Here is a 22505-nt window from a genome sequence, read left to right as displayed (position 1 = left end):
AATCCTGAATACACGACCACAGATCAGGGCAGCTCATGTCTGACGATCCTAGTATTAGTATATTACAAGAGGCACACGGAGGTCACCATGCCAGATACAGAACAGCGCCAGAAGAACCTCCCCCACACTGGGCCACGAGCCAAGGACAGAACATCCAGCACCTACCTCAGGAGACGCTGGTACCATGTCCCAGCAGTAATAAGAGATCACTGCCCCCTCCCCAATGGTGTAAAAGCATCCGGGTAGAAGGATAGAGCTACAGAGCATGTGCGACCAGTGGGAATGACAGATAAGGTGGACATTAAAATCAGAAGAACAGCAGGGCGAGACATAACAGGTAAATGATCATAATAACTGTGTGTCAGGACCCGGCAGGGCAGGCGAAAGCAGGGGGCCCCCGGCAGGGCAGGCGGCGGCAGGGGGCCCCCGGCAGGGCAGGCAATATGAAATCTCTACATGGGTGTATATAGACCCCAACAATACCCACTCCAGTGGTGTATGGTACGTTGGGTTTGTGTAACAAGGAGAATGGATGTTTAGAGAACCCTTGTAAACCTTTGTACCTGTATGCTAGCACAGCTGCAAACAGTTTGGCTGATTAGCGAAGTTATAAAACTGACCTTCCTTTCAGCTGGTTGAGAATCTGGAGCATCACATCAGAGTACAAACCACCTTCTAAAAGTGGATTGTTGGGGGGGGGCACTGACTGGCCTGAGGCTCCCTATTATAGATTTAATAGGAAGCCGTTCAGGGGTCAGAAGAGCAGACTCTTCTTAATAAGCGGAGCCTAATGATCCAGCTCAGTAAGACGAGACATACTTACCATCACTAAGTGGGAGGCCCCGCTGCACAACTAAGTAACAAAACAAGTACATTACAATCTCTAGTTTGAGGAGCCCGGCAGAGCCGGCGGCCACAGGCGGCGCCCTATGTAATTGAAATATATATATCAGGAAAAAGCCGGGATGAAACAAAATGTGAGGTTCCTGTGATTAGACCGGGGGTCTATTTCAGATTACCATAAAGTCTAATAGACGATACAGCTTCCTGGTGATGGCCGGTAGATGACAGCAGAGGATAGCGGGAGCAGTATATGGGTATAGCAGTATATGTAGCAGCCTGCCAGGACCTCACCCCAGTAGCTGCCCGTGCAGCGTCCTATCCCCCCCTCCCCGCTCTGTGTATAGCGGCAGCCCTCCTGTGCTCTCCGTATTTGCGTTGCTATCATCTTCACATTGGGCCGTTACCCTATTACTCAGGTATCTCGGCTCCTGACGTCAGCGAGAGGATCAGACAAAACACGGGGCGCGTCGTGTCCTGCTCAATATTTGCAGAAGCGGCTGCCGGTATCTGCAGCTTCCAGGGACACATACCGCGGATACCAGGACCTCTTAAAGGGATCCCTTCCCAAAGACCTGCTGCTCCTGCTCAGTCTGTGTAAGTCTAGATCTGCGCTGAAGAGCAATGGAGGGGAGATTGCAAGAGACCCGGCCCTAAAACCATCATTCCAGTCCTACGCTGCCCCTTTATGGATTCCCCAATGTACAGCATGTATAGGAGTGCTGCGCTGTATACGCCGTGTACGTGTGATGTCCACGGTGTCACGGTAAAAGTTGTCTGTACATTAGAATGTGATCAATACAAAGTAGCACTCATCCAGCTAAAAACAAGCCCCCACCTGGCATCATAGAGCATGACAACAGAGAAATAGCTGTCAGTCCACAAGTGTCTGAGTAGTTAAGGGGTTAACAGAAGAATAAGTTACGGGATGAGGCGCACACTCAGTACAACAATGAGGCAGGAGGCGCGCAGTGCCCCGGAGCAGGGGGTAACAAACAAAGCAACCAGAAAAACACTCCAGAAAAAAATCCTGTGTTCCGGTTGCTACGCGAGGATGGTGGACGGTGGAGGACAAAGCGTGTCAGCTCCGGGGAGTGACGGGCAATGAGCCGCAGCAGCTGAAGTATCACCCACTGCACAGGGCCCAGTCATGCGGGAAGCAGGAATGTATCATATCCAAGGACGCCGACCCCGAGGGGGGGGACACTCCAGGGGTCCCCAAGAGAGGAGACCGCACATGGGGAGCGTACACGGGGGAGCGCACATGGGGAGCGTACACAGGGGAGCGCACATGGGGAGCGTACACGGGGGAGCGCACACGGGGGAGCGCACACGGGGGAGCGCACACGGGGGAGCGCACATGGGGAGCGCACATGGGGAGCGCATACGAGGAGCGTGCAACTCCACGTGATCCTACAGGTGCAATCACAAGAGATCAGGGGGCCCCCAAACTACACACCCCAGGACACTGCCGGGGCGAGAGAAACTTTATACATATCAGAATAAAGAGCGAAACAACAAGTAATAGAGAAGCAGAATATACATAGAGGTCTGTGGTGGGACATTATATACACATAGAGGCCTGTGGTGGGACATTATATACACACAGAGGTCTGTGGTGGGGACATTATATACACATAGAGGCCTGTGGTGGGACATTATATACACATAGAGGTCTGTGGTGGGGACATTATATACACATAGAGGTCTGTGGTGGGGACATTATATACACATAGAGGCCTGTGGTGGGGACATTATATACACAAAGAGGTCTGTGGTGGGGACATTATATACACATAGAGGTCTGTGGTGGGACATTATATACACATAGAGGTCTGTGGTGGGACATTATATACACATAGAGGCCTGTGGTGGGACATTATATACACATAGAGGCCTGTGGTGGGACATTATATACACATAGAGGTCTGTGGTGGGACATTATATACACATAGAGGCCTGTGGTGGGGACATTATATACACATAGAGGTCTGTGGTGGGACATTATATACACATAGAGGCCTGTGGTGGGGACATTATATACACATAGAGGCCTGTGGTGGGACATTATATACACATAGAGGCCTGTGGTGGGGACATTATATACACATAGAGGCCTGTGGTGGAGACATTATATACACATAGAGGTCTGTGGTGGGACATTATATACACATAGAGGCCTGTGGTGGAGACATTATATACACATAGAGGTCTGTGGTGGGACATTATATACACATAGAGGCCTGTGGTGGAGACATTATATACACATAGAGGTCTGTGGTGGGACATTATATACACATAGAGGTCTGTGGTGGGGACATTATATACACATAGAGGTCTGTGGTGGGACATTATATACACATAGAGGTCTGTGGTGGGACATTATATACACATAGAGGCCTGTGGTGGGGACATTATATACACATAGAGGCCTGTGGTGGGGACATTATATACACACAGAGGTCTGTGGTGGGACATTATATACACAAAGAGGTCTGTGGTGGGGACATTATATACACATAGAGGCCTGTGGTGGGGACATTATATACACATAGAGGCCTGTGGTGGGACATTATATACACATAGAGGCCTGTGGTGGGACATTATATACACATAGAGGTCTGTGGTGGGGACATTATATACACATAGAGGCCTGTGGTGGGGACATTATATACACATAGAGGCCTGTGGTGGGGACATTATATACACATAGAGGCCTGTGGTGGGACATTATATACACACAGAGGCCTGTGGTGGGACATTATACACATAGAGGTCTGTGGTGGGGACATTATATACACATAGAGGTCTGTGGTGGGGACATTATATACACATAGAGGCCTGTGGTGGGACATTATATACACATAGAGGCCTGTGGTGGGGACATTATATACACATAGAGGCCTGTGGTGGGACATTATATACACATAGAGGCCTGTGGTGGGGACATTATATACACATAGAGGCCTGTGGTGGGGACATTATATACACATAGAGGCCTGTGGTGGGACATTATATACACAAAGAGGTCTGTGGTGGGGACATTATATACACATAGAGGTCTGTGGTGGGACATTATATACACATAGAGGTCTGTGGTGGGACATTATATACACATAGAGGCCTGTGGTGGGGACATTATATACACATAGAGGTCTGTGGTGGGGACATTATATACACATAGAGGCCTGTGGTGGGGACATTATATACACATAGAGGCCTGTGGTGGGGACATTATATACACATAGAGGCCTGTGGTGGGACATTATATACACAAAGAGGTCTGTGGTGGGGACATTATATACACATAGAGGTCTGTGGTGGGACATTATATACACATAGAGGTCTGTGGTGGGACATTATATACACATAGAGGCCTGTGGTGGGACATTATATACACATAGAGGCCTGTGGTGGGACATTATATACACATAGAGGTCTGTGGTGGGACATTATATACACATAGAGGCCTGTGGTGGGGACATTATATACACATAGAGGTCTGTGGTGGGGACATTATATACACATAGAGGCCTGTGGTGGAGACATTATATACACATAGAGGCCTGTGGTGGAGACATTATATACACATAGAGGTCTGTGGTGGGACATTATATACACATAGAGGCCTGTGGTGGGGACATTATATACACATAGAGGCCTGTGGTGGGGACATTATATACACATAGAGGCCTGTGGTGGGACATTATATACACATAGAGGCCTGTGGTGGGACATTATATACACATAGAGGCCTGTGGTGGGACATTATATACACATAGAGGTCTGTGGTGGGACATTATATACACATAGAGGTCTGTGGTGGGGACATTATACACATAGAGGTCTGTGGTGGGGACATTATATACACATAGAGGCCTGTGGTGGGACATTATATACACATAGAGGCCTGTGGTGGGACATTATATACACATAGAGGCCTGTGGTGGGACATTATATACACATAGAGGTCTGTGGTGGGACATTATATACACATAGAGGTCTGTGGTGGGGACATTATACACATAGAGGTCTGTGGTGGGGACATTATATACACATAGAGGCCTGTGGTGGGGACATTATATACACATAGAGGCCTGTGGTGGACATTATATACACATAGAGGTCTGTGGTGGGGACATTATATACACATAGAGGCCTGTGGTGGGGGACATTATATACACATAGAGGTCTGTGGTGGGGACATTATATACACATAGAGGCCTGTGGTGGGACATTATATACACATAGAGGCCTGTGGTGGGGACATTATATACACATAGAGGTCTGTGGTGGGGACATTATATACACATAGAGGTCTGTGGTGGGACATTATATACACATAGAGGTCTGTGGTGGGGACATTATATACACATAGAGGTCTGTGGTGGGGACATTATATACACATAGAGGCCTGTGGTGGACATTATATACACATAGAGGCCTGTGGTGGGGACATTATATACACATAGAGGTCTGTGGTGGGGACATTATATACACATAGAGGTCTGTGGTGGGACATTATATACACATAGAGGCCTGTGGTGGGGACATTATATACACATAGAGGCCTGTGGTGGACATTATATACACATAGAGGTCTGTGGTGGGGACATTATATACACATAGAGGCCTGTGGTGGGGACATTATATACACATAGAGGCCTGTGGTGGGACATTATATACACATAGAGGCCTGTGGTGGGACATTATATACACATAGAGGTCTGTGGTGGGGACATTATATACACATAGAGGTCTGTGGTGGGACATTATATACACATAGAGGTCTGTGGTGGGACATTATATACACATAGAGGCCTGTGGTGGGGACATTATATACACATAGAGGTCTGTGGTGGAGACATTATATACACATAGAGACCTGTGGTGGGGACATTATATACACATAGAGGCCTGTGGTGGGGACATTATATACACATAGAGGCCTGTGGTGGGACATTATATACACATAGAGGCCTGTGGTGGGGGACATTATATACACATAGAGGTCTGTGGTGGGGACATTATATACACATAGAGGCCTGTGGTGGGACATTATATACACATAGAGGCCTGTGGTGGGGACATTATATACACATAGAGGTCTGTGGTGGGGACATTATATACACATAGAGGTCTGTGGTGGGACATTATATACACATAGAGGTCTGTGGTGGGGACATTATATACACATAGAGGCCTGTGGTGGGGACATTATATACACATAGAGGCCTGTGGTGGACATTATATACACATAGAGGTCTGTGGTGGGGACATTATATACACATAGAGGCCTGTGGTGGGGACATTATATACACATAGAGGCCTGTGGTGGGGACATTATATACACATAGAGGCCTGTGGTGGACATTATATACACATAGAGGCCTGTGGTGTGACATTATATACACATAGAGGTCTGTGGTGGGGACATTATATACACATAGAGGCCTGTGGTGGACATTATATACACATAGAGGTCTGTGGTGGGGACATTATATACACATAGAGGCCTGTGGTGGGACATTATATACACATAGAGGTCTGTGGTGGGGACATTATATACACATAGAGGCCTGTGGTGGGACATTATATACACATAGAGGTCTGTGGTGGGGACATTATATACACATAGAGGCCTGTGGTGGACATTATATACACATAGAGGTCTGTGGTGGGGACATTATATACACATAGAGGCCTGTGGTGGGACATTATATACACATAGAGGTCTGTGGTGGGGACATTATATACACACAGAGGCCTGTGGTGGGACATTATACACATAGAGGTCTGTGGTGGGGACATTATATACACATAGAGGCCTGTGGTGGGACATTATATACACATAGAGGTCTGTGGTGGGACATTATATACACATAGAGGCCTGTGGTGGGGACATTATATACACATAGAGGCCTGTGGTGGGGACATTATATACACATAGAGGCCTGTGGTGGACATTATATACACATAGAGGCCTGTGGTGGGGACATTATATACACATAGAGGTCTGTGGTGGGGACATTATATACACATAGAGGTCTGTGGTGGGACATTATATACACATAGAGGTCTGTGGTGGGGACATTATATACACATAGAGGTCTGTGGTGGGGACATTATATACACATAGAGGCCTGTGGTGGGGACATTATATACACATAGAGGCCTGTGGTGGGGACATTATATACACATAGAGGTCTGTGGTGGGGGACATTATATACACATAGAGGCCTGTGGTGGGGACATTATATACACATAGAGGCCTGTGGTGGGGACATTATACACATAGAGGTCTGTGGTGGGGACATTATATACACATAGAGGTCTGTGGTGGGGACATTATATACACACAGAGGCCTGTGGTGGGGACATTATATACACATAGAGGCCTGTGGTGGGACATTATATACACATAGAGGTCTGTGGTGGGGACATTATATACACATAGAGGTCTGTGGTGGGGACATTATATACACATAGAGGTCTGTGGTGGGGACATTATATACACATAGAGGTCTGTGGTGGGGACATTATATACACATAGAGGCCTGTGGTGGGGACATTATATACACATAGAGGCCTGTGGTGGGGACATTATATACACATAGAGGCCTGTGGTGGGGACATTATATATACATAGAGGCCTGTGGTGGGGACATTATATACACATAGAGGCCTGTGGTAGGACATTATATACACATAGAGGCCTGTGGTGGGGACATTATATACACATAGAGGCCTGTGGTGGGGACATTATATACACATAGAGGCCTGTGGTGGGACATTATATACACATAGAGGCCTGTGGTGGGACATTATATACACATAGAGGCCTGTGGTGGGACATTATATACACATAGAGGTCTGTGGTGGGGACATTATATACACATAGAGGTCTGTGGTGGGGACATTATATACACATAGAGGCCTGTGGTGGGGACATTATATACACATAGAGGTCTGTGGTGGGGACATTATATACACATAGAGGCCTGTGGTGGGGACATTATATACACATAGAGGTCTGTGGTGGGACATTATATACACATAGAGGTCTGTGGTGGGACATTATATACACATAGAGACCTGTGGTGGGACATTATATACACATAGAGGACATTATATACACATAGAGGCCTGTGGTGGGACATTATATACACATAGAGGTCTGTGGTGGGACATTATATACACATAGAGGTCTGTGGTGGGGACATTATATACACATAGAGGCCTGTGGTGGGACATTATATACACATAGAGGTCTGTGGTGGGACATTATATACACATAGAGGTCTGTGGTGGGGACATTATACACATAGAGGTCTGTGGTGGGGACATTATATACACATAGAGGCCTGTGGTGGGACATTATATACACATAGAGGCCTGTGGTGGGACATTATATACACATAGAGGCCTGTGGTGGGGACATTATATACACATAGAGGCCTGTGGTGGGACATTATATACACATAGAGGCCTGTGGTGGGACATTATATACACATAGAGGCCTGTGGTGAGGACATTATATACACATAGAGGCCTGTGGTGGGACATTATATACACATAGAGGCCTGTGGTGGGACATTATATACACATAGAGGCCTGTGGTGGGGACATTATATACACATAGAGGCCTGTGGTGGGACATTATATACACATAGAGGCCTGTGGTGGGACATTATATACACATAGAGGCCTGTGGTGGGACATTATATACACATAGAGGCCTGTGGTGAGGACATTATATACACATAGAGGCCTGTGGTGGGACATTATATACACATAGAGGCCTGTGGTGGGGACATTATATACACATAGAGGCCTGTGGTGGACATTATATACACATAGAGGTCTGTGGTGGGGACATTATATACACATAGAGGCCTGTGGTGGGGACATTATATACACATAGAGGTCTGTGGTGGGACATTATATACACATAGAGGCCTGTGGTGGGGACATTATATACACATAGAGGCCTGTGGTGGGGACATTATATACACATAGAGGCCTGTGGTGGGGACATTATATACACATAGAGGTCTGTGGTGGGACATTATATACACATAGAGGCCTGTGGTGGGGACATTATATACACATAGAGGCCTGTGGTGGGGACATTATATACACATAGAGGCCTGTGGTGGGGACATTATATACACATAGAGGCCTGTGGTGGGGACATTATATACACATAGAGGTCTGTGGTGGGACATTATATACACATAGAGGCCTGTGGTGGGGACATTATATACACATAGAGGCCTGTGGTGGGGACATTATATACACATAGAGGCCTGTGGTGGGGACATTATATACACATAGAGGCCTGTGGTGGGACATTATATACACATAGAGGTCTGTGGTGGGACATTATATACACATAGAGGCCTGTGGTGGGGACATTATATACACATAGAGGCCTGTGGTGGGGACATTATATACACATAGAGGTCTGTGGTGGGGACATTATATACACATAGAGGCCTGTGGTGGGGACATTATATACACATAGAGGTCTGTGGTGGGACATTATATACACATAGAGGCCTGTGGTGGGGACATTATATACACATAGAGGCCTGTGGTGGGGACATTATATACACATAGAGGCCTGTGGTGGGGACATTATATACACATAGAGGCCTGTGGTGGGGACATTATATACACATAGAGGCCTGTGGTGGGGACATTATATACACATAGAGGCCTGTGGTGGGACATTATATACACATAGAGGCCTGTGGTGGGACATTATATACACATAGAGGCCTGTGGTGGGGACATTATATACACATAGAGGTCTGTGGTGGGGACATTATATACACATAGAGGCCTGTGGTGGGGACATTATATACACATAGAGGCCTGTGGTGGACATTATATACACATAGAGGTCTGTGGTGGGGACATTATATACACATAGAGGCCTGTGGTGGGGACATTATATACACATAGAGGTCTGTGGTGGGACATTATATACACATAGAGGCCTGTGGTGGGGACATTATATACACATAGAGGCCTGTGGTGGGGACATTATATACACATAGAGGTCTGTGGTGGGGACATTATATACACATAGAGGCCTGTGGTGGGGACATTATATACACATAGAGGCCTGTGGTGGGGACATTATATACACATAGAGGTCTGTGGTGGGGGACATTATATACACATAGAGGCCTGTGGTGGGGACATTATATACACATAGAGGCCTGTGGTGGGGACATTATATACACATAGAGGTCTGTGGTGGGGACATTATATACACATAGAGGCCTGTGGTGGGGACATTATATACACATAGAGGCCTGTGGTGGGGACATTATATACACATAGAGGTCTGTGGTGGGACATTATATACACATAGAGGCCTGTGGTGGGGACATTATATACACATAGAGGCCTGTGGTGGGGACATTATATACACATAGAGGTCTGTGGTGGGGACATTATATACACATAGAGGCCTGTGGTGGGGACATTATATACACATAGAGGCCTGTGGTGGGGACATTATATACACATAGAGGTCTGTGGTGGGGACATTATATACACATAGAGGTCTGTGGTGGGACATTATATACACATAGAGGCCTGTGGTGGGACATTATATACACATAGAGGCCTGTGGTGGGGACATTATATACACATAGAGGTCTGTGGTGGGACATTATATACACATAGAGGTCTGTGGTGGGGACATTATATACACATAGAGGTCTGTGGTGGGGACATTATATACACATAGAGGCCTGTGGTGGGGACATTATATACACATAGAGGCCTGTGGTGGGGACATTATATACACATAGAGGCCTGTGGTGGGACATTATATACACACAGAGGCCTGTGGTGGGACATTATACACATAGAGGTCTGTGGTGGGGACATTATATACACATAGAGGCCTGTGGTGGGACATTATATACACATAGAGGTCTGTGGTGGGACATTATATACACATAGAGGCCTGTGGTGGGGACATTATATACACATAGAGGCCTGTGGTGGGGACATTATATACACATAGAGGTCTGTGGTGGGGACATTATATACACATAGAGGCCTGTGGTGGGACATTATATACACATAGAGGCCTGTGGTGGGGACATTATATACACATAGAGGCCTGTGGTGGGGACATTATATACACATAGAGGTCTGTGGTGGGGACATTATACACATAGAGGCCTGTGGTGGGACATTATATACACATAGAGGCCTGTGGTGGGGACATTATATACAATCACCCCGGTAGGAAGGTCCCTGGAGTTCCTGGCATTGTGTGCACCCAGTAATTACCCCCCTATATATATATACACCCCGTCATTATCCAGCCTGCAGATGCCTCGGGGCGACCTAACACAATACACATTGTCCTCAGCAACAAGTAACAAAGATACAAGAAGCTACAAATATCACAAAGAGCTGGGACTGAGCCAAGGAGCTGACACTCATCAAGGAACGGGTTAGGGCAAACGTCTAGAGGCAGAGATAATGCATCCGGTGTACACTGCTATACAGACAGCTAGGGGGCGCACTCCCCGTGTAACCACATACCAGGGTTATCCTGTACTGATCCTGAGTTACATCCTGTATTATACCCCAGAGCTGCACTCACTATTCTGCTGCTGGTGCAGTCACTGTGTACATACATGACATTACTTATCCTGTACTGATCCTGAGTTACATCCTGTATTATACCCCAGAGCTGCACTCACTATTCTGCTGCTGGTGCAGTCACTGTACATACATGACATTACTTATCCTGTACTGATCCTGAGTTACATCCTGTATTATACTCCAGAGCTGCACTCACTATTCTGCTGCTGGTGCAGTCACTGTGTACATACATGACATTACTTATCCTGTACTGATCCTGAGTTACATCCTGTATTATACTCCAGAGCTGCACTCACTATTCTGCTGCTGGTGCAGTCACTGTGTACATACATGACATTACTTATCCTGTACTGATCCTGAGTTACATCCTGTATTATACCCCAGAGCTGCACTCACTATTCTGCTGCTGGTGCAGTCACTGTGTACATACATGACATTACTTATCCTGTACTGATCCTGAGTTACATCCTGTATTATACTCCAGAGCTGCACTCACTATTCTGCTGCTGGTGCAGTCACTGTGTACATACATGACATTACTTATCCTGTACTGATCCTGAGTTACATCCTGTATTATACCCCAGAGCTGCACTCACTATTCTGCTGCTGGTGCAGTCACTGTGTACATACATGACATTACTTATCCTGTACTGATCCTGAGTTACATCCTGTATTATACTCCAGAGCTGCACTCACTATTCTGCTGCTGGTGCAGTCACTGTGTACATACATGACATTACTTATCCTGTACTGATCCTGAGTTACATCCTGTATTATACTCCAGAGCTGCACTCACTATTCTGCTGCTGGTGCAGTCACTGTGTACATACATGACATTACTTATCCTGTACTGATCCTGAGTTACATCCTGTATTATACCCCAGAGCTGCACTCACTATTCTGCTGCTGGTGCAGTCACTGTGTACATACATGACATTACTTATCCTGTACTGATCCTGAGTTACATCCTGTATTATACCCCAGAGCTGCACTCACTATTCTGCTGCTGGTGCAGTCACTGTGTACATACATGACATTACTTATCCTGTACTGATCCTGAGTTACATCCTGTATTATACCCCAGAGCTGCACTCACTATTCTGCTGCTGGTGCAGTCACTGTGTACATACATGACATTACTTATCCTGTACTGATCCTGAGTTACATCCTGTATTATACTCTAGAGCTGCACTCACTATTCTGCTGCTGGTGCAGTCACTGTGTACATACATGACATTACTTATCCTGTACTGATCCTGAGTTACATCCTGTATTATACCCCAGAGCTGCACTCACTATTCTGCTGCTGGTGCAGTCACTGTGTACATACATGACATTACTTATCCTGTACTGATCCTGAGTTACATCCTGTATTATACTCCAGAGCTGCACTCACTATTCTGCTGCTGGTGCAGTCACTGTGTACATACATGACATTACTTATCCTGTACTGATCCTGAGTTACATCCTGTATTATACTCCAGAGCTGCACTCACTATTCTGCTGCTGGTGCAGTCACTGTGTACATACATGACATTACTTATCCTGTACTGATCCTGAGTTACATCCTGTATTATACTCCAGAGCTGCACTCACTATTCTGCTGCTGGTGCAGTCACTGTGTACATACATGACATTACTTATCCTGTACTGATCCTGAGTTACATCCTGTATTATACCCCAGAGCTGCACTCACTATTCTGCTGCTGGTGCAGTCACTGTGTACATACATGACATTACTTATCCTGTACTGATCCTGAGTTACATCCTGTATTATACCCCAGAGCTGCACTCACTATTCTGCTGCTGGTGCAGTCACTGTGTACATACATGACATTACTTATCCTGTACTGATCCTGAGTTACATCCTGTATTATACCCCAGAGCTGCACTCACTATTCTGCTGCTGGTGCAGTCACTGTGTACATACATGACATTACTTATCCTGTACTGATCCTGAGTTACATCCTGTATTATACTCCAGAGCTGCACTCACTATTCTGCTGCTGGTGCAGTCACTGTGTACATACATGACATTACTTATCCTGTACTGATCCTGAGTTACATCCTGTATTATACCCCAGAGCTGCACTCACTATTCTGCTGCTAGTGCAGTCACTGTGTACATACATGACATTACTTATCCTGTACTGATCCTGAGTTACATCCTGTATTATACCCCAGAGCTGCACTCACTATTCTGCTGCTGGTGCAGTCACTGTGTACATACATGACATTACTTATCCTGTACTGATCCTGAGTTACATCCTGTATTATACTCCAGGGCTGCACTCACTATTCTGCTGCTGGTGCAGTCACTGTGTACATACATGACATTACTTATCCTGTACTGATCCTGAGTTACATCCTGTATTATACTCCAGGGCTGCACTCACTATTCTGCTGCTGGTGCAGTCACTGTACATACATGACATTACTTATCCTGTACTGATCCTGAGTTACATCCTGTATTATACTCCAGAGCTGCACTCACTATTCTGCTGCTGGTGCAGTCACTGTGTACATACATGACATTACTTATCCTGTACTGATCCTGAGTTACATCCTGTATTATACTCCAGAGCTGCACTCACTATTCTGCTGCTGGTGCAGTCACTGTGTACATACATGACATTACTTATCCTGTACTGATCCTGAGTTACATCCTGTATTATACCCCAGAGCTGCACTCACTATTCTGCTGCTGGTGCAGTCACTGTGTACATACATGACATTACTTATCCTGTACTGATCCTGAGTTACATCCTGTATTATACCCCAGAGCTGCACTCACTATTCTGCTGCTGGTGCAGTCACTGTGTACATACATGACATTACTTATCCTGTACTGATCCTGAGTTACATCCTGTATTATACCCCAGAGCTGCACTCACTATTCTGCTGCTGGTGCAGTCACTGTGTACATACATGACATTACTTATCCTGTACTGATCCTGAGTTACATCCTGTATTATACCCCAGAGCTGCACTCACTATTCTGCTGCTGGTGCAGTCACTGTGTACATACATGACATTACTTATCCTGTACTGATCCTGAGTTACATCCTGTATTATACCCCAGAGCTGCACTCACTATTCTGCTGCTGGTGCAGTCACTGTGTACATACATGACATTACTTATCCTGTACTGATCCTGAGTTACATCCTGTATTATACCCCAGAGCTGCACTCACTATTCTGCTGCTGGTGCAGTCACTGTGTACATACATGACATTACTTATCCTGTACTGATCCTGAGTTACATCCTGTATTATACTCCAGAGCTGCACTCACTATTCTGCTGCTGGTGCAGTCACTGTGTACATACATGACATTACTTATCCTGTACTGATCCTGAGTTACATCCTGTATTATACCCCAGAGCTGCACTCACTATTCTGCTGCTGGTGCAGTCACTGTGTACATACATGACATTACTTATCCTGTACTGATCCTGAGTTACATCCTGTATTATACCCCCAGAGCTGCACTCACTATTCTGCTGCTGGTGCAGTCACTGTGTACATACATGACATTACTTATCCTGTACTGATCCTGAGTTACATCCTGTATTATACCCCAGAGCTGCACTCACTATTCTGCTGCTGGTGCAGTCACTGTGTACATACATGACATTACTTATCCTGTACTGATCCTGAGTTACATCCTGTATTATACTCCAGAGCTGCACTCACTATTCTGCTGCTGGTGCAGTCACTGTGTACATACATGACATTACTTATCCTGTACTGATCCTGAGTTACATCCTGTATTATACTCCAGAGCTGCACTCACTATTCTGCTGCTGGTGCAGTCACTGTGTACATACATGACATTACTTATCCTGTACTGATCCTGAGTTACATCCTGTATTATACTCCAGAGCTGCACTCACTATCTGCTGCTGGTGCAGTCACTGTGTTCATACATGACATTACTTATCCTGTACTGATCCTGAGTTACATCCTGTATTATACCCCAGAGCTGCACTCACTATTCTGCTGCTGGTGCAGTCACTGTGTACATACATGACATTACTTATCCTGTACTGATCCTGAGTTACATCCTGTATTATACTCCAGAGCTGCACTCACTATTCTGCTGCTGGTGCAGTCACTGTGTACATACATGACATTACTTATCCTGTACTGATCCTGAGTTACATCCTGTATTATACCCCAGAGCTGCACTCACTATTCTGCTGCTGGTGCAGTCACTGTGTACATACATGACAATACTTATCCTGTACTGATCCTGAGTTACATCCTGTATTATACCCCAGAGCTGCACTCACTATTCTGCTGCTGGTGCAGTCACTGTGTACATATATGACATTACTTATCCTGTATTATACCCCAGAGCTGCACTCACTATTCTGCTGCTGGTGCAGTCACTGTGTACATACATGACATTACTTATCCTGTACTGATCCTGAGTTACATCCTGTATTATACCCCAGAGCTGCACTCACTATTCTGCTGCTGGTGCAGTCACTGTGTACATACATGACATTACTTATCCTGTACTGATCCTGAGTTACATCCTGTATTATACCCCAGAGCTGCACTCACTATTCTGCTGCTGGTGCAGTCACTGTGTACATACATGACATTACTTATCCTGTACTGATCCTGAGTTACATCCTGTATTATACTCCAGAGCTGCACTCACTATTCTGCTGCTGGTGCAGTCACTGTGTACATACATGACATTACTTATCCTGTACTGATCCTGAGTTACATCCTGTATTATACCCCAGAGCTGCACTCACTATTCTGCTGCTGGTGCAGTCACTGTGTACATACATGACATTACTTATCCTGTACTGATCCTGAGTTACATCCTGTATTATACTCCAGAGCTGCACTCACTATTCTGCTGCTGGTGCAGTCACTGTGTACATACATGACATTACTTATCCTGTACTGATCCTGAGTTACATCCTGTATTATACCCCAGAGCTGCACTCACTATTCTGCTGCTGGTGCAGTCACTGTGTACATACATGACATTACTTATCCTGTACTGATCCTGAGTTACATCCTGTATTATACTCCAGAGCTGCACTCACTATTCTGCTGCTGGTGCAGTCACTGTGTACATACATGACATTACTTATCCTGTACTGATCCTGAGTTACATCCTGTATTATACTCCAGAGCTGCACTCACTATTCTGCTGCTGGTGCAGTCACTGTGTACATACATGACATTACTTATCCTGTACTGATCCTGAGTTACATCCTGTATTATACCCCAGAGCTGCACTCACTATTCTGCTGCTAGTGCAGTCACTGTGTACATACATGACATTACTTATCCTGTACTGATCCTGAGTTACATCCTGTATTATACCCCAGAGCTGCACTCACTATTCTGCTGCTGGTGCAGTCACTGTGTACATACATGACATTACTTATCCTGTACTGATCCTGAGTTACATCCTGTATTATACTCCAGAGCTGCACTCACTATTCTGCTGCTGGAGCAGTCACTGTACATACATGACATTACTTATCCTGTACTGATCCTGAGTTACATCCTGTATTATACTCCAGAGCTGCACTCACTATTCTGCTGCTGGTGCAGTCACTGTGTACATACATGACATTACTTATCCTGTACTGATCCTGAGTTACATCCTGTATTATACCCCAGAGCTGCACTCACTATTCTGCTGCTGGTGCAGTCACTGTGTACATACATGACATTACTTATCCTGTACTGATCCTGAGTTACATCCTGTATTATACTCCAGAGCTGCACTCACTATTCTGCTGCTGGTGCAGTCACTGTGTACATACATGACATTACTTATCCTGTACTGATCCTGAGTTACATCCTGTATTATACCCCAGAGCTGCACTCACTATTCTGCTGCTAGTGCAGTCACTGTGTACATACATGACATTACTTATCCTGTACTGATCCTGAGTTACATCCTGTATTATACCCCAGAGCTGCACTCACTATTCTGCTGCTGGTGCAGTCACTGTGTACATACATGACATTACTTATCCTGTACTGATCCTGAGTTACATCCTGTATTATACTCCAGAGCTGCACTCACTATTCTGCTGCTGGAGCAGTCACTGTACATACATGACATTACTTATCCTGTACTGATCCTGAGTTACATCCTGTATTATACTCCAGAGCTGCACTCACTATTCTGCTGCTGGTGCAGTCACTGTGTACATACATGACATTACTTATCCTGTACTGATCCTGAGTTACATCCTGTATTATACCCCAGAGCTGCACTCACTATTCTGCTGCTGGTGCAGTCACTGTGTACATACATGACATTACTTATCCTGTACTGATCCTGAGTTACATCCTGTATTATACTCCAGAGCTGCACTCACTATTCTGCTGCTGGTGCAGTCACTGTGTACATACATGACATTACTTATCCTGTACTGATCCTGAGTTACATCCTGTATTATACCCCAGAGCTGCACTCACTATTCTGCTGCTGGAGCAGTCACTGTGTACATACATGACATTACTTATCCTGTACTGATCCTGAGTTACATCCTGTATTATACCCCAGAGCTGCACTCACTATTCTGCTGCTGGTGCAGTCACTGTGTACATACATGACATTACTTATCCTGTACTGATCCTGAGTTACATCCTGTATTATACCCCAGAGCTGCACTCACTATTCTGCTGCTGGTGCAGTCACTGTGTACATACATGACATTACTTATCCTGTACTGATCCTGAGTTACATCCTGTATTATACCCCAGAGCTGCACTCACTATTCTGCTGCTGGTGCAGTCACTGTGTACATACATGACATTACTTATCCTGTACTGATCCTGAGTTACATCCTGTATTATACCCCAGAGCTGCACTCACTATTCTGCTGCTGGTGCAGTCACTGTGTACATACATGACATTACTTATCCTGTACTGATCCTGAGTTACATCCTGTATTATACTCCAGAGCTGCACTCACTATTCTGCTGCTGGTGCAGTCACTGTGTACATACATGACATTACTTATCCTGTACTGATCCTGAGTTACATCCTGTATTATACCCCAGAGCTGCACTCACTATTCTGCTGCTGGTGCAGTCACTGTGTACATACATGACATTACTTATCCTGTACTGATCCTGAGTTACATCCTGTATTATACCCCAGAGCTGCACTCACTATTCTAGCTGTTGTGTGTGGTGAGCCCGGGGTGTAGCCTCAGTGATCCCCTGGCGCTGTGTGGGACCCGTCTACCTGGATGCAGGGAGCCCGGGTGTTGTGTTTGCTCATCATCAGACGATAGTAACTGGATCTCTGTGTACAGAACCCGGCACAGCAATTAACATTCCTCAGAACTTCACGGACGGATGGCGAACGCCAGACAGATGATTCTCGCCAAACAGTAATTAGCGGAGCGATATCCTGACTTACAGCCAAATAAAACAGCCAGAGAGAACAGCCTGTACCTGGGGGGCCGGGGGACACGAGCGTCACCTCTGTGTAACCCAAACAGTCCTATATCTGACCCCATCCCTACAGCTCCGCCCCCTCTGATATATCCAGGGCCCTCAGGCCCCCCTCCAGCACATCAGATGGTCTACCAGTGTCAGGAGCTCTGCTTGCTGTCAGTACATTAGATGGTCTCCCAGTGTCAGGAGCTCTGCTTGCTGTCAGCACATCAGATGGTCTCCCAGTGTCAGGAGCTCTGCTTGCTGTCAGTACATTAGATGGTCTCCCAGTGTCAGGAGCTCTGCTTGCTGTCAGCACATCAGATGGTCTCCCAGTGTCAGGAGCTCTGCTTGCTGTCAGTACATTAGATGTTCTCCCAGTGTCAGGAGCTCTGCTTGCTGTCAGCACATCAGATGGTCTCCCAGTGTCAGGAGCTCTGCTTGCTGTCAGTACATTAGATGGTCTCCCAGTGTCAGGAGCTCTAGTTGCTGTCAGCACATCAGATGGTCTCCTAGTGTCAGGAGCTCTGCTTGCTGTCAGTACATTAGATGGTCTCCCAGTGTCAGGAGCTCTGCTTGCTGTCAGCACATCAGATGGTCTCCCAGTGTCAGGAGCTCTGCTTGCTGTCAGTACATTAGATGGTCTCCCAGTGCCAGTCAGTGCCCTCCGCTCCAGCACATCTGATGGTCTCCCAGTGTCAGGAGCTCTGCTTGCTGTCAGTACATTAGATGGTCTCCCAGTGTCAGGAGCTCTGCTTGCTGTCAGCACATCAGATGGTCTCCCAGTGTCAGGAGCTCTGCTTGCTGTCAGTACATTAGATGGTCTCCCAGTGTCAGGAGCTCTAGTTGCTGTCAGCACATCAGATGGTCTCCTAGTGTCAGGAGCTCTGCTTGCTGTCAGTACATTAGATGGTCTCCCAGTGTCAGGAGCTCTGCTTGCTGTCAGCACATCAGATGGTCTCCCAGTGTCAGGAGCTCTGCTTACTGTCAGTACATCAGATGGTCTCCCAGTGTCAGGAGCTCTGCTTACTGTCAGTACATCAGATGGTCTCCCAGTGTCAGGAGCTCTGCTTGCTGTCAGTACATCAGATGGTCTCCCAGTGTCAGGAGCTCAGCTTGCTGTTAGTACATTAGATGGTCTCCCAGTGTCAGGAGCTCTGCTTGCTGTCAGCACATCAGATGGTCTCCCAGTGTCAGGAGCTTTGCTTGCTGTCAGTACATTAGATGGTCTCCCAGTGTCAGGAGCTCTGCTTGCTGTCAGCACATCAGATGGTCTCCCAGTGTCAGGAGCTCTGCTTGCTGTCAGTACATTAGATGGTCTCCCAGTGACAGGAGCTCTGCTTGCTGTCAGTACAGTAGATGGTCTCCCAGTGTCAGGAGCTCTGCTTGCTGCCAGCACATTAGATGGTCTCCCAGTGTCAGGAGCTCTGCTTGCTGTCAGCACATTAGATGGTCTCCCAGTGTCAGGAGCTCTGCTTGCTGTCAGCACATTAGATGGTCTCCCAGTGTCAGGAGCTCTGCTTGCTGTCAGCACATTAGATGGTCTCCCAGTGTCAGGAGCTCTGCTTGCTGTCAGCACATTAGATGGTCTCCCAGTGTCAGGAGCTCTGCTTGCTGTCAGTACATTAGATGGTCTCCCAGTGTCAGGAGCTCTAGTTGCTGTCAGCACATCAGATGGTCTCCCAGTGTCAGGAGCTCTGCTTACTGCCAGTACATCAGATGGTCTCCCAGTGTCAGGAGCTCTGCTTGCTGTCAGTACATTAGATGGTCTCCCAGTGTCAGGAGCTCTGCTTGCTGTCAGCACATCAGATGGTCTCCCAGTGTCAGGAGCTCTGCTTACTGTCAGTACATCAGATGGTCTCCCAGTGTCAGGAGCTCTGCTTACTGTCAGTACATCAGATGGTCTCCCAGTGTCAGGAGCTCTGCTTGCTGTCAGTACATCAGATGGTCTCCCAGTGTCAGGAGCTCAGCTTGCTGTTAGTACATTAGATGGTCTCCCAGTGTCAGGAGCTCTGCTTGCTGTCAGCACATCAGATGGTCTCCCAGTGTCAGGAGCTTTGCTTGCTGTCAGTACATTAGATGGTCTCCCAGTGTCAGGAGCTCTGCTTGCTGTCAGCACATCAGATGGTCTCCCAGTGTCAGGAGCTCTGCTTGCTGTCAGTACATTAGATGGTCTCCCAGTGACAGGAGCTCTGCTTGCTGTCAGCACATTAGATGGTCTCCCAGTGTCAGGAGCTCTGCTTGCTGTCAGCACATCAGATGGTCTCCCAGTGTCAGGAGCTCTGCTTGCTGTCAGCACATCAGATGGTCTCCCAGTGTCAGGAGCTCTGCTTGCTGTCAGCACATCAGATGGTCTCCCAGTGTCAGGAGCTCTGCTTGCTGTCAGTACATTAGATGGTCTCCCAGTGTCAGGAGCTCTGCTTGCTGTCAGTACATTAGATGTCCTCCCAGTGTCAGGAGCTCTGCTTGCTGTCAGCACATTAGATGGTCTCCCAGTGTCAGGAGCTCTGCTTGCTGTCAGTACATTAGATGGTCTCCCAGTGTCAGGAGCTCTGCTTGCTGTCAGTACATTAGATGGTCTCCCAGTGTCAGGAGCTCTGCTTGCTGTCAGTACATTAGATGTCCTCCCAGTGTCAGGAGCTCTGCTTGCTGTCAGCACATTAGATGGTCTCCCAGTGTCAGGAGCTCTGCTTGCTGCCAGCACATTAGATGGTCTCCCAGTGTCAGGAGCTCTGCTTGCTGCCAGCACATTAGATGGTCTCCCAGTGTCAGGAGCTCTGCTTGCTGTCAGCACATTAGATGGTCTCCCAGTGTCAGGAGCTCTGCTTGCTGTCAGCACATTAGATGGTCTCCCAGTGTCAGGAGCTCTGCTTGCTGTCAGCACATTAGATGGTCTCCCAGTGTCAGGAGCTCTGCTTGCTGTCAGTACATTAGATGTCCTCCCAGTGTCAGGAGCTCTGCTTGCTGTCAGCACATTAGATGTCCTCCCAGTGTCAGGAGCTCTGCTTGCTGTCAGCACATTAGATGGTCTCTTCTGGCTGGTGCCTCCTTGGTTACTATGACAACCAGACAACTCTGCAGCTGCGCGGCCTGTGCTCCCGCCGCCCTCCCCTCCCGCCAGTGCAGCCCCCGCTTACCGTCTGCACTCCCGGGTAGGAGTGGGGTGGAGGCTGGACAGCCGCTCTCTGTCGCCGAGCCCCAACTCCTGCTAAAACTTTCCAGCCATCAGCCGAGAGAGAAGTGCGAGTACGGGCAACAGGAGAGTACAAACTTCCTCCAATGGCGGAACAGGGGCGGGGTTACTGTCTGTTAGCTCCAATAGTCTAAGAGTGTACTAAGGGTCTCACCAATCAGGAGCGGAGGGGCGCGGCCTGTGGTCTGACAGGATTGTGCGGGGACGGCTCCGCCTCCTGTGTCTCATCCACAGTCACCTTCTATGATGTCAGGTTATGTAACGCGGCGGCCTCTGTATAACACCTCATAGTACTGTGTATTACACCTCACACTGTATATAACACGGCGGCCTCTGTATAACACCTCATAGTACTGTATATTACACCTCACACTGTATATAACACGGCGGCCTCT

The 22505-nt window shown here is 46.9% G+C and overlaps 1 protein-coding gene across 2 annotated transcripts in view; it reads right to left on the bottom strand.

The window, feature by feature from the left end:
• STK33 (serine/threonine kinase 33) overlaps positions 1-22211 on the bottom strand; it is a 69277-nt gene extending 47066 nt beyond the window's left edge. The window contains exon 1 of one of the 2 annotated variants that reach the window (XM_072131997.1): positions 22055-22211. The gene's annotated coding sequence lies outside the window, so the exon portion shown is untranslated. The remainder of the gene's footprint in view (positions 1-22054) is intronic. The other variant, XM_072131998.1, reaches the window with a different exon arrangement.
• Positions 22212-22505: the final 294 nt, after the last annotated feature.

The sequence above is a fragment of the Engystomops pustulosus genome, unplaced genomic scaffold (assembly GCF_040894005.1).
Source record: "Engystomops pustulosus unplaced genomic scaffold, aEngPut4.maternal MAT_SCAFFOLD_196, whole genome shotgun sequence".
In the NCBI taxonomy this organism is placed as follows: Eukaryota; Metazoa; Chordata; class Amphibia; order Anura; family Leptodactylidae; genus Engystomops; species Engystomops pustulosus.
The sequence above is the reverse complement of the archived record's forward strand: the minus strand, read 5'-3'. Positions and strand labels throughout refer to the sequence as shown.